Source organism: Balaenoptera borealis, assembly GCF_965194805.1.
Source record: "Balaenoptera borealis genome assembly, chromosome: 18".
In the NCBI taxonomy this organism is placed as follows: Eukaryota; Metazoa; Chordata; class Mammalia; order Artiodactyla; family Balaenopteridae; genus Balaenoptera; species Balaenoptera borealis.
In genome coordinates, this window is record NC_138877.1 from 47,199,612 (window position 1) to 47,215,204 (window position 15,593).

Genomic DNA, 15,593 nt, shown 5'->3' on the forward strand with positions numbered 1-15,593 from the left:
ATTCAACATCCATTTATGATAAAAGCCCTGCAGAAAGTAGGCATAGAGGGAACTTTCCTCAACATAATAAAGGCCATATATGACAAACCCACAGCCAGCATCATCCTCAATGGTGAAAAATTGAAACCATTTCCACTAAGATCAGGAACAAGACAAGGTTGCCCACTCTCACCACTATTATTCAACATAGTTTTGGAAGTGTTAGCCACAGCAATCAGAGAAGAAAAAGAAATAAAAGGAATCCAAATTGGAAAAGAAGAAGTAAAACTGTCACTGTTTGCAGATGACATGATACTACACATAGAAGATCCTAAAGATGCTACCAGAAAACTACTAGAGTTAATCAATGAATTTGGTAAAGTAGCAGGATTCAAAATTAATGCCCAGAAATCTCTTGCATTCCTATACACTAATGATGAAAAATCTGAAAGTGAAATTAAAAAAACACTTCCATTTACCATTGCAACAAAAAGAATACAATATCTAGGAATAAACCTACCTAAGGAGACAAAAGACCTGTATGCAGAAAATTATAAGACACTGATGAAAGAAATTAAAGATGATACAAATAGATGGAGAGATATACCACATTCTTAGATTGGAAGAATCAACATTGTGAGCATGACTATACTACCCAAAGCAATCTACAGTTTCAATGCAATCCCTATCAAACTACCACTGGCATTTTTCACAGAACTAGAATAAAAAATTTCACAATTTGTATAGAAACACAAAAGACCCCTAATAGCCAAAGCAATCTTGAGAACAAAAAATGGAGCTGGAGGAATCAGTCTCCCTGACTTCAGACTATACTACAAAGCTACAATAATCAAGACAGTATGGTACTGGCACAAAAACAGAAATATAGATCAATGGAACAGGATAGAAAGCCCAGAGATAAACCCATGCACATATGGTCACCTTATCTTTGATAAAGGAGGCAAGCATATACAGTGGAGAAAAGACAGCCTCTTCAATAAGTGGTGCTGGGAAAACTGGACAGCTACATGTAAAAGAATGAAATTAGAACACTCCCTAACACCGTACACAAAAATAAACTCAAAATGGATTAAAGACCTAAATGTAAGGCCAGACACTATCAAACTGTTAGAGGAAAACATAGGCAGGACACTCTATGACATAAATCACAGCAAGATCCTTTTTGACCCAGCTCCTTGAGAAATGGAAATAAAAACAAAAATAAACAAATGGGACCTAATGAAACTTAAAAGCTTTTGCACAGCAAAGGAAACCATAAACAAGACGAAAAGACAACCCTCAGAATGGGAGAAAATATTTGCAAATGAAGCAACTGACAAAGGATTAATCTCCAAAATTTACAAGCAGCTCATGCAGCTCAATAACAAAAAAACAAACAACCCAATCCAAATATGGGCAGAAGACCTAAATAGACATTTCTCCAAAGAAGATATACATATTGCCAGCAAACACATGAAAGAATGCTCAACGTCGTTAATCATTAGAGAAATGCAAATCAAAACTACAATGAGATATCATCTCACACCAGTCAGAATGGCCATCAACAAAAAATCTAGAAACAATAAGTGCTGGAGAGGGTGTGGAGAAAAGGGAACACTCTTGCACTGCTGGTGGGAATGTAAATTGATACAGCCACTATGGAGAACAGTATGGAGGTTCCTTAAGAAACTAAAAATAGAATTACCATATGACCCAGCGATCCCACTACTGGGCATATACCCAGAGAAAACCATAGTTCAAAAAGACACATGCACCCCAATGTTCATTGAAGCACTATTTATAATAGCCAGGTCATGGAAGAAACCTAAATGCCCATCGACAGAAGAATGGATAAAGAAGGTGTGGTATATATGTATAATGGAATATTAGTCAGCCATAAAAATGTTTGAAATTGGGTCATTTGTAGAGATGTGGATGGACCTAGAGACTGTAATACAGAGTGAAGTAAGTCAGAAAGAGAAAAACAAATATCATATATTAACACATATATGTGGAATCTAGAAAAATGGTACAGAGGAACCAGTTTGCAAGGCAGAAATAGAGACACAGATGTAGAGAACAAAAGTATGGACACCAAGGGGGGAAAGCGGGGTGGGGGGCAGGGGGGTGGAATGAATTGGGAGATTGGGATTGACATATATACACTAATATGTATAAAATAGATAACTAATAAGAACCTGCTGTATAAAAAAATAAACATAATTAATTTTGTTTTAAATATGCATGAAGTAAAGTTTCCAGGTACACTCAGCTGGTAAATGGAAAGACAGCATTTGAATCCAGGTTTATTAATTCCAGAACCCGTATTTTAACCATTACAATGTTAAATGCCTACTAACTGTAACCTTGGTCAAGTTCCTACACTTTTCTCCTCTTGTTAGGTTATTGTGTGGATTATAGAAATTAGCATGTGTATAACACTCAAGATGGTGCTTCGTACTAAGTAAGCTCTCAGAAATTTATAACCTAGAAATTAGTATTTTTGGTTTTAACAGTCAATTGTCTATTAGACAATTAGAAAAGGAGCAAAAATAATCTCTTATATTGATCCACAAATTTATATTTCTGGTATTCTCATTCCTTCCTATAATTCTAAATCTCCGTCTGATATTTCTCTCTCTCTCTCTTTTTTAAAAATAATTAATTAATTAATTAATTTTTGGCTGCATTGGGTCTTTGTTGCTGCGTGCAAGTTTTCTCTAGTTGCGGTGAGCGTGGGTTACTCTTTGTTGCACGGGTTTCTCATTGCAGTGGCTTCTCTTTTGCGGAGCACGGGATCTAGGCACGTGGTCTTCAGTAGATGTGGCACGCAGGCTCAGTAGTTGTGGCCCGTGAGCTGTAGAGCGCAGGCTCGGTAGTTGTGGCACATGGGCATAGTTGCTCCCCGGCATGTGGGATCTTCCCAGACCAGGGCTCGAACCCGTGTCCCTGCATTAGTAGGCAGATTCTTAACCACTGCACCACCAGGGAAGTCCTGAATGTTTGGATCCTTTTACCAACCTCTCTCTATTTCCTCTACCCTCCAGGCCTTGGCAAATACTTTTCTACTCTGTTTCTAAGAGTTTGACTATTTTTTAGATTCCACATATATTTGACACCATGCAGTATTTATCTTTTGTCTGGCTTATTTCACTTAGCAGAATACCCTCAAGATCCATCCATGGCACAATTTCCTTTTTTCACATGTCTGAATTATATTCCATTATATATGTTTATCACACATCTTCTTTATCCATTCATCCGTTGATGAACACTTAAGTTGTTTCCATATCTTGGCTATTGTGAATAATGCTGCAGTGAACATGGGAGTGCAGACATCTCTTTGATATCCTGTTTGCATTTCCTTTGGATATATACCCAGATATGGGATTGTTGGATTATATCGTAGTTCTATTTTTAATTTTTGAGAAACCTCCATACTCTTTTCCATAGCGGCTGCACCGATTTTCATTTCATAAAATTTTCTTTATTTTGCCTCCATTTTTGAAGGATACTTTTATAGAGTACAGAATTGTAAATTTACAGGTTTTTAATTTTTTTTCAGTACTTTAAAGATGTCATTCCATTATTTCCAGCTTCCTTTGTTTCAAATAACTAGTCAAATGTATCTTTTTGTTGTTTCTGTGTATGTAATTTGTCTGTTTTTCTGGCTGTTTTTAAGACCATATCTTTGGTTTTCAGCAAATATGCCTAGGTGTACAATTTATTCTATTTGGGATTTTCGTGAATTTTTAAAATCTCTTTGTTAATTTTTTTCATCAAATTTGGAAAATTTTTGCCCTATATTCCTTCAGATATTTTTTTCTCCCTCATCTCCCTCTTCTTTCCTTCAAAGACTCTAAGGACATGTGTCTTTGACCACTTGATGCTGTCACATAACATTAAAGTTCTGCTCAATTTTTTCAATCTTTTGCTCTCTGTGCTTCAGTTTTGTTTGTTTATTTAAATTTATTTATTTTTATTTATTTATGGCTGTGTTGGGTCTTCGTTGCTGTGCGAGGGCTTTCTCTAGTTGTGGCAAGCAGGGGCCACTCTTCATCACAGTGCGCGGGCCTCTCACTATCGCGGCCTCTCTTGTTGCGGAGCACAGGCTCCAGACGCGCAGGCTCAGTAGTTGTGGCTCAGGGGCCCAGTCGCTCCGCGGCATGTGGGATCTTCCCAGACCAGGACTACGAACCCGTGTCCCCTGCATTGCCAGGCAGATTCTCAACCACTGCGCCACCAGGGAAGCCCTATTTGTTTATTTAAAAAATTTTTTGCAAATAACTTATTTAACACTTGTTAATTAGTTCAATGGCCCATGTTAGTACATTACTAATCCCTAGAATTATAGAAAATAATCACGTAATGTACATTACTGTCTTCCTTTTAATTTAGGGTTTGTTTCCTAGGGCTAAAGATATTTGTTTCCCTTACCGATCAAGTAATCTTTGCTTCAGTTTTAAGAATTTTTATTCATCTCTCTTCTAGTTTTCTGATCCTTTATTCTGCATTCCTCAATCTGCTGTTGATCCCAACAATGCTTATAAAATTCCAGATATTATCTTTTTAAAATTCTAAGTGTAGCATTTGTTTTTTTATCAGAGTTTCCACATCCCTCCTGAAATTATCTATCTCTTCATCCATTTTCCTGAAGATCCGTTAATATATTTATCATCATTATTTTAAAGCTCTGACTACCAATTTCAGCATCAGAGCTATCTGTAGGTCTGTTTCTATTGACATCTTTCTTGACTATGGGTCACATTTTCCTGTGTTTAATAATTTTTAATAATTATTTAGTTTTTATGCACGTTAAATAAGTTAAAAGTTTATATTGGGCATTGTGCATGATGATACGTTATAGAGATTCTGTATTCTGCAGCTTCCTCTGAAGGGTATTGAGGGTCTTTTTTTAGCAGGCAGTTAAATTACTGGTAGATCACTGTGATTGTGTCAATATTTGGTTCTAATTCTGAGCTTTGTTGGGATGGATCTATTTCAGTTAGTTCTGAGATGTGATTCTTACTCTAATGTATAGCCCTTCTGGGGTTTTAATAGAAAGTTCAAGCTGTTCGCCAATCCCCGTTAATTTACTAGGACTTGAATGTCAAGTCCTGTCCCCTCAGAACTAGGCAGATGTTGAAATCTCTGTTCTGCTCTTTCAGCCTTCCTGCATTTGATTTCCACTGGAAACGTTATACTCTTGCTTCTCATTTGTACAGTTCAGGCATTAGCTAAGAGTTGGAGTGCAGATTTGAGGTGATTGCTTCATTTGCAGAATTTCTGCCTTCAATTCCCAGCTACTCTGGCGGCCCTGAATTCTGACTTTTGACTTCTCATCACAGAAGGAGTTCTACTCTCTGATTGAGTTCTAGATCCCATATGCTACATGGACTGGGGATTGCCCTAAAAAAAGCCAGACAAGTATATATCTGAACCAGTTTGCTACCCTTATTTCAAGGATCATATGGCCTCCATTGTCTGCCTCCTTTGGGTTGCTCCTTAGTACCTCAAGCTGTTGTGTTTTACAGTTTGTCCAGAGTTTATAATTGCCAATGGCAGGAGGACTGTTTTGGTATATGCTACTCTGCTATTACCAAAAGCCAGAAGCATACATTCTTAATAAATTATAACTATTAATCATCTTTTATCAATGGGTGCCATAATGTTAAATTTGGGGGGCATAGGACAACATCTGGCCAAAGAGAGTGTTTTCTAATTGTAAGCCATCGTCATTAGAGGAATGGCTTAGAGTTTATCAGAAGGACAAAGAAGAGCAGGAGACAACTACAGAAGAGGATATCACAGTACAAGCAGAGCCCTACAGCAGCTTGAACTCATGATAACCTGCTGTCACTTGCCCAGCGTCCACTGCAGCTGTCGGTAAAGTCCGTCTTATAGCCAGATGTTGCTTCTGAAAAAGTCATTGTAAAGTTCATAAACTCAAGTAAAGACTTATTTCTGACCTGTTGTGACTAATATACTAATCATTGGGCAGAAAGAGAAATCAAAGAAAAATACAAGACTGATGAAATTAAGAAATAATGATATTCTACATTGGAAAAAACTAAACTCATTGGCTGCAAATCATATTCATATGCTCCTAATTCAGAAGGTTGGAGAAGATTGTATCACATAATTGTGCTCATGTAAAGAGTGTGGCATATCACCTACTCATGGCATTCTATCTAGTGTTTTAGGCTATGGTTGCCTTTAAATGTTGCCTTTAAATGTAAATTAATACTGACTCGGAAAACTACAGCCAGAAAAAGAAAAATCACCAATATTTATCAAATGCCTATCATGAAAAACCTATGCAGAGTACCTAAAACACAGACTTTGTTCTAAAAATTATAAATGCAATCAAAACTTTGTGAAAAATAACTAAGCAGATAAAAGTTTAAGGAGCATTACAACTTGAACGAGAACTAGAACTTGAAAAGCAAGAAGAGAAGTCATAGGAAAGGGGGATAGTACCTCGATATGGGGATAAACATAACCAAAATCTGGGAAACAAAATGGCATGAGACAAGAGAGAAGGTCAGTTTAATTGGGGTGATGGATACATGGGAAGACAGGAGACTGAGTTCATAAAGTGGGGTCAGGTAAGTGTAGAGAATGTCAAATATTAGGGGAAGGAGTTTGATCTTGCCAATAGCACATTTTCCAAGTCTAGAAAATAGTAGATGGAAAATATTATTCTTAATATTATACATTCAATTTTACTTGGTATTATTTCTGGAGTTTTTCTTAATAAAAAAGAAAAAACATGGTATGCTTAAGCAGCAGAGGAAAAAGACAGATGCTATACTTAATGTGAGCTTAATTACTATGATAATAATGGAGAGAACGATTACAATGAAATGCGAAGGGGAAGGCCTTTTGCACAGCGTAACTTCTTGCATTTACTCCTTTTAGGAACATGTTTCCACTGTGGTTTAGTCAGATACTTTTAAAAGCCATTTTATGCAGCACACAGTGAAGGTGATGTGAAAGGGACATCTATTTTGTGTACTGGATTGTACAGGTTCACCTTTTGTGAATTCCTTTATTCAGCCAACCATTTATTATTTAATCAATATGAATTGAGCATCTATTCAATATAACATCCAGGCATTATTCTAGGCACGGGGCAAAGCACATGATGAGTTTCTTCCTCCACGGAGCCTACGTCCTAAGGCTTTCTCTTTACTCTGCTCTCTCTGCCACCCTGAGGCCACAGGCTTGCTGCCCATTTTTGTGCCTTCAGATTGATACACAACCCAGCCTGTTTCAATTTGAAACCTCAGCTTCTCTGTCTTCTTTCCTCTTGTCTTTCTTTCTTAGTTTTGTATAATATTCGAGAACTTCCAGAGTAAGACCTAGGCTCTCAGAGGTACTCCTTTTACATCTTAGCCTTCCTGAAGAACAGTTCCAAGTTGGTCTCAAGCCCAAGACCTTGCTAGGGGTTGGGAAAAATCACTGGAAATTAACCTATTTTATTTTGAACAAACCAGTGATGATGTTGATTAACAGAGTCTATTTTAAGACATAGTAAAGACTTTCTATGACATATGTAGCATAATGTCCTACAAAGTTTTCCCTCAGCCCATTAACTTAGTGCCCATATTATCTCCTTTGTTGAAATAAAGCAACAACCAGAGAGCCATCATGCAATTTTATTGTTTTATTTCTCTTTCATAGGAGGAACAGATAATGATAAAATGAATCCTAATGTTCTCTGAATTAAATTATTTCTTGAGGCTGAAATTTTTAATATAATACTGCACAACTCCAATTCAAGATAGATCCCAAAGCAATAGAACGTATCATTGCACTTTGATCTTCTTGTATTCTGGTATATCAGTGACCTACACGTACATTTCAAGAGCAGCTCTGAGCCAGTAGAGTCCAGTGCTGAAAGCAGAGCAGGTGACTTATGGCTTATGAACCTATTCTTTGCTGGCTTGATTTTTAGAAATCAGTTTTATCTTGGGCTGACTGTACTGATATCCACAATGTCAAACATTTCAGTACCTTGCCTGTAGACTTCCAGGCATAGTGAGAAAATGAATTCACATAGTGTTCATTGACAGGACATAATATTTAGCCCATTCAGTGGATTTTCTATTGATAGTGGCAAAGAAGTTTTCATGGCAAAAAGAAACCTGCATGTGGAACTTCCCAGGTGGCGCAGTGGTTAAATATCTGCCTGCCAATGCACGGGACAAGGGTTCGAGCCCTGGTCCAGGAAGATCCCACATGATGCGGAGCAACTAAGCCCGTGTGCCACAACTACTGAGCCTGCACTCTAGAGCCCGTGAGCCACAACTACTGAGCCCACGTGCCGCAACTACTGAAGCCCGTGTGCCCTTGAGCCCACGCACCGCAACTAATGAGCCTGCGTGCTGCAACTACTGAAGTCCATGCACCTAGAGCCCATGCTCCGCAACAAGAGAAGCCACTGCAATAAGAAGCCTGTGTACCGCAAAGAAGAGTAGCCCCCGCTCACTGCAACTAGAGAAAGCCCGTGTGCAGCAACGAAGATCCAACACAGCCAAAAATAAATTAAAAAAAAAAAAACCTGCATGTAACTAGGTTAATTTAGTTGAAATTCTTAAGTTTCATAAAAATAAGTAATAATGGACATGCCAAGAAAAATATTTATGAGAATGGCAAATTGTATTTCACTTTCATTTTTAAAAAAAGGATAGTTTCTGCTATAAATCAAGAACACATTCCAGAGTAAAACATCTGAGTGGAACATTTAACATCTTCTGAATCTTAGCTAATACAACAACTTTTAAATTTGTTTTTCATGGTGGGCCTATTTTCCCCTTTATATCCAGGATCTATAAAAACATTCAACTGTATAGTTAACAGTAAGATTTTGTGTACTTTATTTTTTTTTTTTAATTTTTATTTTTTTTATTTGTTTATTTTTGGCTGTGTTGGGTCTTCATTTCTGTGCGAGGGCTTTCTCCAGTTGCAGCAAGCGGGGGCCACTCTTCATCACGGTGCACGGGCGTCTCACTATCGCGGCCTCTCTTGTTGCGGAGCACAAGCTCCAGACGCACAGGCTCAGTAGCTGTGGCTCACGGGCCTAGCTGCTCCGCGGCATGTGGGATCTTCCCAGACCAGGGCTCGAACCCGTGTCCCCTGCATTGGCAGGCAGATTCTCAACCACTGCCCCACCAGGGAAGCCCTGTACTTTATTTTTTATTGAAATATAGTTGATGTACAATATTATGTTAGTTTCAGGTGTACTACATAATGATTTGACATTTATATACATTATGAAATGGTCACCACAATTAGTCTAGTAACCATTGTCTGCATACAAAGTATTTACAATATTATTGTCCTTATTCCTTATGCTGTATATTACATCCCTGTGACTTATTTATTATATAACTGGAGGTCTGTACTTCTTAATTCCCTTTCCCTATTTCCCCACCATTAACCTCCTTCCTTCTGGCAACTACTCATTTGTTTTCTGTATCTATGAGTCTGTTTTCATTTTGTTCTGTTTGTTTTGTTTTTTAGACTCCACAAGTGAGAGCATGTGGTATTTGTCTTTCTCTGACTTATTTCACTTAGCGTGATACACACTAGATCCACCCATGTTATCACAAATGGCAAGAGTTCATTTTCTTTTATGGCTGAGTAATACTCCATTGTATATATATAACACATCTTTAACCATTTGTCTGTTTTTCGACACTTAGGTTACTTCCATATCTTGTCTACTGTAAATAATGCTGCAATGAACATTGGAGTTCATATATCTTTTCAAATTAGTATTTTTGTTTTCTTTGGGTAAATACCCAGAAAAGAAATTGCTGGATCATATGGAAGTTCTATTTTAAAATTTTTGAGGAACCTCAGTACTGTTTTCCATAGTGGCTGCACCAAGTTATAATTGCACAAACAGTGCGTGAGGGTTTCCTTTTTTCCATAGTTGACAATACTTGTTATTTGCTGTCTTTTTTATAATAGCCATTCTGACAGGCGTGAGGTGACATCTCATTGTGGTTTTGATTTGCATTTTCCTGATGATTAGTGATGTTGAGTATCTTTTCATGTTCCTGTTGGTGAACTGTATGTCTTCTTTGGAAAAATGTCTATTCAGTTCCCTTCGTCTATTTTGTAAGCAGGTTGTTTGTTTGTTTGATGTTGTGTTGTATGAGTTCATTGTATATTTTGGATATTAATCCCTTAGCAGATACATTGCTTGCAAATATCTTCTCCAATTCAGTAGGCTGCCTTTTCATTTTCTTAATAGTTTCCTTCACTGTGCAAAAACATTTTAGTTTGATGTAGTCTTATTTCTTTATTTTTGCTTTTGTTTCCCATACCTGAGGAGACATATCAAAAAGAAAAAAATGCTAGACTGATGTCAAAGAGCTTACTGCCTACGCTTTCTTCTAGGAGTTTTATAGTTTCAGGTCTTACATTTAAGTCTTTAATCCATTTTGAGTTTTTGTTTGTATACGGTGTGAGAAAGTAGTCCAATTTGATTCCTTGGCATGTATCTGCCTAGTTTTTCCAACACCATTTATTGAAGAGACTGTCTTTTCCCCATTGTATATTCTTGTCTTCTTTGTCAATGATTAATTGACCACGTAAGTATGGGTTCATTTCTGGGCTCTTTATTCTGTCCCATTAATCTATGTAAATATAGTACTGTGCCAATACTACACTACTTAGATTACTATAATTTGATAGTATAGTTTAAAATCAGAGAGCATGATACCTCCTGCTTCACTCTTCTTTCTCAAGATTGCTTTGGTTATTCAGGGGTTTATGTGTTTCCAAACAAATTTTAGAATTATTTATTCTAGTTCTGTGAAAAACACCATTAGTATTTTGATAAGGATTGCAATGAATTTGTAGATTGCCTTGGGTAGTACAGTCTTTTTAAACAATATTAATTCTTCCAATCCACTTGTTTTGTGTATCTTTCCCTTTGCTTCTATAGCCTTCATTTTATTTCATCAGTGTCTTTTCCAAGTACAGGTCTTTTATGTCCTGTGTTAGATTTATTCCTAGGCATTTTATTCTTTTTGATGCAATTGTAAATGGGATTGTTTTATTAACTTCTCTTTCTGATAGTTCATTGACAAGCTAGAGAAACTTAACAGATTTCTGTACATTAATTTTGTATCCTGAAATTTTACTGAATTCATTTATTAGTTCTAATGGCTTTTTTGATGGTGTCTTTAGGATTTTCTGTATAGAGTATCATGTCATCTGCAAATAGTGACATTTTTAATTTTTCCTTTCCAATTTGGATTCCACCACTTGGTCTTGCAGTTCACTGATCTGTTCTTCTGTATCATCTAATTTACTGTTGATTCATTCTAGCCTATTTTTTATTTCATTTTTGTATTCTTTAGTTCTATTTAGTTCTTCTTTGTATTTTCTAACTGTTTGTTAAACTTATTGTGTTCATCCATTCTTTTTCTGAGTTCATTGAGTATTTTGAGTATTTTTATAATCATTACCTTGAACTCTTTTTTTTTTAATATAAATTTATTTATTTATTTGTTTGTTTGTTTATTATTTATTTATGTCTGCTTTGGGTCTTCATTACTGTGTGTGGGCTTTCTCTAGTTGCGGTGAGCAGGGGCTACTCTTTGTTGTTGTGTGCGGGCTTCTCATTGCGGTGGCTTCTCTTGTTGCAGAGCACGGGCTCTAGGCATGTGGGCTTCAATAGTTGTGGCACGCAGGCTCAGTAGTTGTGGCTCATGGGCTCTAGCGTGCAGGCTCTGTAGTTGTGGCGCACGGTTAGTTGCTCTGCGGCATGTGGAATCTTCCCGGAGCAGGGCTCGAACCCGTGTCCCCTGCATTGGCAGGCAGATTCTTAACCACTGAGCCACCAGGGAAGTCCACCTTGAACTTTTTATCAAGTAGATTGCCTATCTCCATTTCACTTAGTTCTTCTGGGTTTTTAAGTGTTCCTTTGTTTGGAACATATTCCTCTGTCTCCTCATTTTCCCTAATTCTCTGTGTTTATTTCTATGTATTAAGTAGGTCAGTTATGTTTCCCAGTCTTGGAGAAGTGGCCTTATGTAAGAGACATCTTATAGGGCCAAGCAGCATACTGCACTCTGGTCACCAGAGCTATATGCTCTAGGGGTGCCTCCTATGTGGGCTGCATTGGCCTTTCTGTTACGGTAGGGCTGACTACTCTGGGTACCCTGGTAGGCAGGGCTGGCCCCTGGGCCAGTTGGCTTCCAGGCCCTTCCTTCTTTTGAGGCTGCTAGCCCACCGGTGGCTGGGGCCATGTCCCAAGGTGGCTGGCCGTGAGGCCCGGCAGGAACCTGGGGCTGGTCTTGGCCTACTGTTAGGTGGGGCTGGGTCAGGGTGGCCAGTTATAGAGGCTGTGGGGGGCCTGGGGTTGGTGCTGGCCTACTGGTGGGTGGGTAAATCCCTGGTGCTAATTGGCTAGAGGGAGGACTCCAAAATGGCCCTTGTTAGTGTCCTTGTGGCAGAATGAACTCCTCAAAACGGCTGCTGCCAGCAGCTCCATCTTCAGGCAGAGTCCCAGTTGCCCATGGCCTCTCTGGGAGGCTCTCCAAGATCAGCAAGTGGGTCTGATCCAGGGTCCTTTCAAATTACTGCCTCTGCACTGGTACTAGGAGTGTGTGAGTATTTGCATGCACCCTTTAAGAGTGGAGTCTCTGTTTCCTACAGCCCCCTGCCTCTCCCACATGCAAGCCTCAGTGGGCTTCAAAGGCAAATGTCTAGACCTCGTCTTCCCAGTGCAGGATCCCTGATCTAAGAACCCCAATGTGGGTTCCTTGCAGAGAAGTTCTGTAATTGTGATTAGCCTCCCATTTGGGGGTCTCCTACTCTGCTCCACCTAGAACCTCCACAGGAACCTGTGTTGTGGTTCCTTCTTTACATCTTTAGTTGTGGAAAAATCTTTTCTGCTAGACTTCAGGTAGTTCTCATATAGTTGCTCCATAAATAGTTGTAATTAGTGTGTCTATGGGAGGAGGTGGGTTCAGGGTCTTCTTATTCCGCCATCTTGGCCACCCCTCCTCGTGCACTTAAAAATACACTAAGACAAGAGATCTCATGTTAAGTGTTCTTAACAAAACAAAAAACCCAACAACAATAACAACACAAAAGAACACAAAGAAATTTTGTGATGAGATGATGAATGCTCAGGACCTAGGTTGTGGTGATGGTATCACAGATGTATACACATGTCCAGACTCATCAAGATATATACATTAAATACATGCAATTCTTTGTATGTCAATTCTATCTCAATAAAGCTAAAAAAATGCAACTGTATTTAAGTCTACCTGACTTGATCAAATGGTAAATTTGTTGTTCAGTAAAGACAGTAGAGATGACTGAGGATTCCTCATTATGGAAAGCTCTTAGAACCCGCAAACCCTTATTCTCCAATTTCAGCTCTCAAGCTACCTCAATTCTGTCTTACTGGCATGAGTGGGACACAGGAAGCCTGAAAATATAGTCTGCATTTGCAGGATGGCATGTCTTCCATTAGCGCAGCCTAACTCATAAAGTATTTCGTAAGTATGAATCCAGTGGACTTAAGAAGGGGAAGTTAGATATATAAATATGGTGGACCCATATTGTGTTATCTGACCTCCCTTCTCTGGGATTCATCCTTTACCTTCATCCACTCAGTCACAGGAGAAGCAGGCTTCTGACAGCTATTATGAAATATCCTACAGACTTCAGTTTTACTGGTCCAGGTGTTGGCACCTGAAATCATCTGAGCCTATCAAACTCCTTTTCTTTGCAATTTTGAATGGAGTCCAAGAGAATCCTACCTCAATCTAGGCTGCTGAAAGAAGATGTAAACACTGGGTCATGTTTTCTGCCACATAGATCAGGGAGCAAAAAAGTAGTTTGGAAAGACAGAGCGAGAGAAAGAGAAGCAGAAAGATGGTAAGAAAACATTGGCAGGGAGTTGAGGGCTTTATGACTATCCCCTTTCTGGCATACTGTGAATGCCCATAATACTTTTTCCCCAGTATCCATATAATAAATCCCTTTTTAAACTTAGCTATGTCAAGTTGATTTATATGATTTGAACCTAAAAGTCCTAACTAATACAAGGAGAAAATTTAATCCTAAAACAAAATTTCAAATACATTTAAAGAGTTCATTAGCTATGTCCATTTTTCCTATTCATGTCATGTACATTCCCTTTGTCTAATTAACTTGGGAATTTCATGTCCTAGACTTGCTAAGTCCTTCTTGCCTTAATATGCCCTTCCTTATGCTTGTAATGCCTCCCCTTTTCTACCTAACCATTAAAATCTGGGTCAAACTTGAGGTATTCCAGGAAGTCATCATGACTTAACCCAATCGATCTGGTTTCTTTTTAATTCTGTTTCTAACATCTCTCCACAGTCTGGAGACCACACTATATTATTTTGTATGTGTTTAAGTACTGCCTTAAAATTATTCTTAAGCTGTTTTTTGTGCTAATATTTTTTCTCCAAAGTGATAAATTATTTGACCAAAGAGATAAAATATTTTATTCCATATTTTACTATTTAACTTTAAATAACTCCAGTACTGTGAATTGTATACCACAGGTGCCCCTAAGGATATGTGAATTGTCTCTAGCACATCCTAAATGAGTCATCAAAATCTTAATTTTACAATACTAGAAGCAAATATTTGAAAACTATTAACTTAAAGAAAATAAGACAGTGATGACATCTGGAAAGGCCAAAATGTTAACCTTCTAAAGTTTACCTGTGATGCATTACTTCACTCATAGATTTCCATTTCTCAAAGAGAAGCAATGCAGAGTTCTAATGCAAATTCTTCTATGCATAATATATTTGAATGACTAACCACAGAGGTCCCTCCTTCTAAATGAAACAAACCAAAGTGCAGCTCTCCTGAGTCTAGTGTATTGGATTCGTTTTTCCATGCCTAACTCATCAATAGATGCAGTCAATGAAAAGCTCTGTAGAATGAGCACACATCAAAACTATGAAGATGATGGATGAGACATCACAACCTCTGTAAAAGTGTTTGAGAAAAAGTATAGGGTAAAAATTTTTAGATTCTACATTATCATCTACTGTGGGTCATTAAAAAAGATATCATCCCCTACTGATGAGACTATTCTTTAATTTTTGTCCTAAGACATTAAAAAATGTATCAGTAATTAGGGAATAATGTAAACTCTCTATCAGGATATTTAATCTTTTCAGAGGGTCAGGAAGAAGCTATCATTTAAGGCTGAAATACAGAAATTTTCTCTGAGTCTCAATTTTTATATTGTCCTGTGCCCTGAAGCTACTGGGATGAGAACATTTTTGCAAATCTAAAATAAATAACTGGAGTAGGTCTGTTACTCACAGAAAAACACAGCGTGTTTACATGAATACCTCTTCTACTTGATTCCTTTGACCTGAGAACTTGAGTGAAACTCAGAAAAAGCTGCCAAGTTCCAAAGCTGGGAACAGACCCAGCCTAGCATGATTTTTATTCTCTTCCTCTAACTACCTAGAAACATTATCTCAAGTAGATAGGTGTTAAAAATTTACAATTCCGTTTCTACCCATCAATATTTGTGATACTTTGGAGCCTGCACACACACTAAGAATGACAAGTTACTCTGT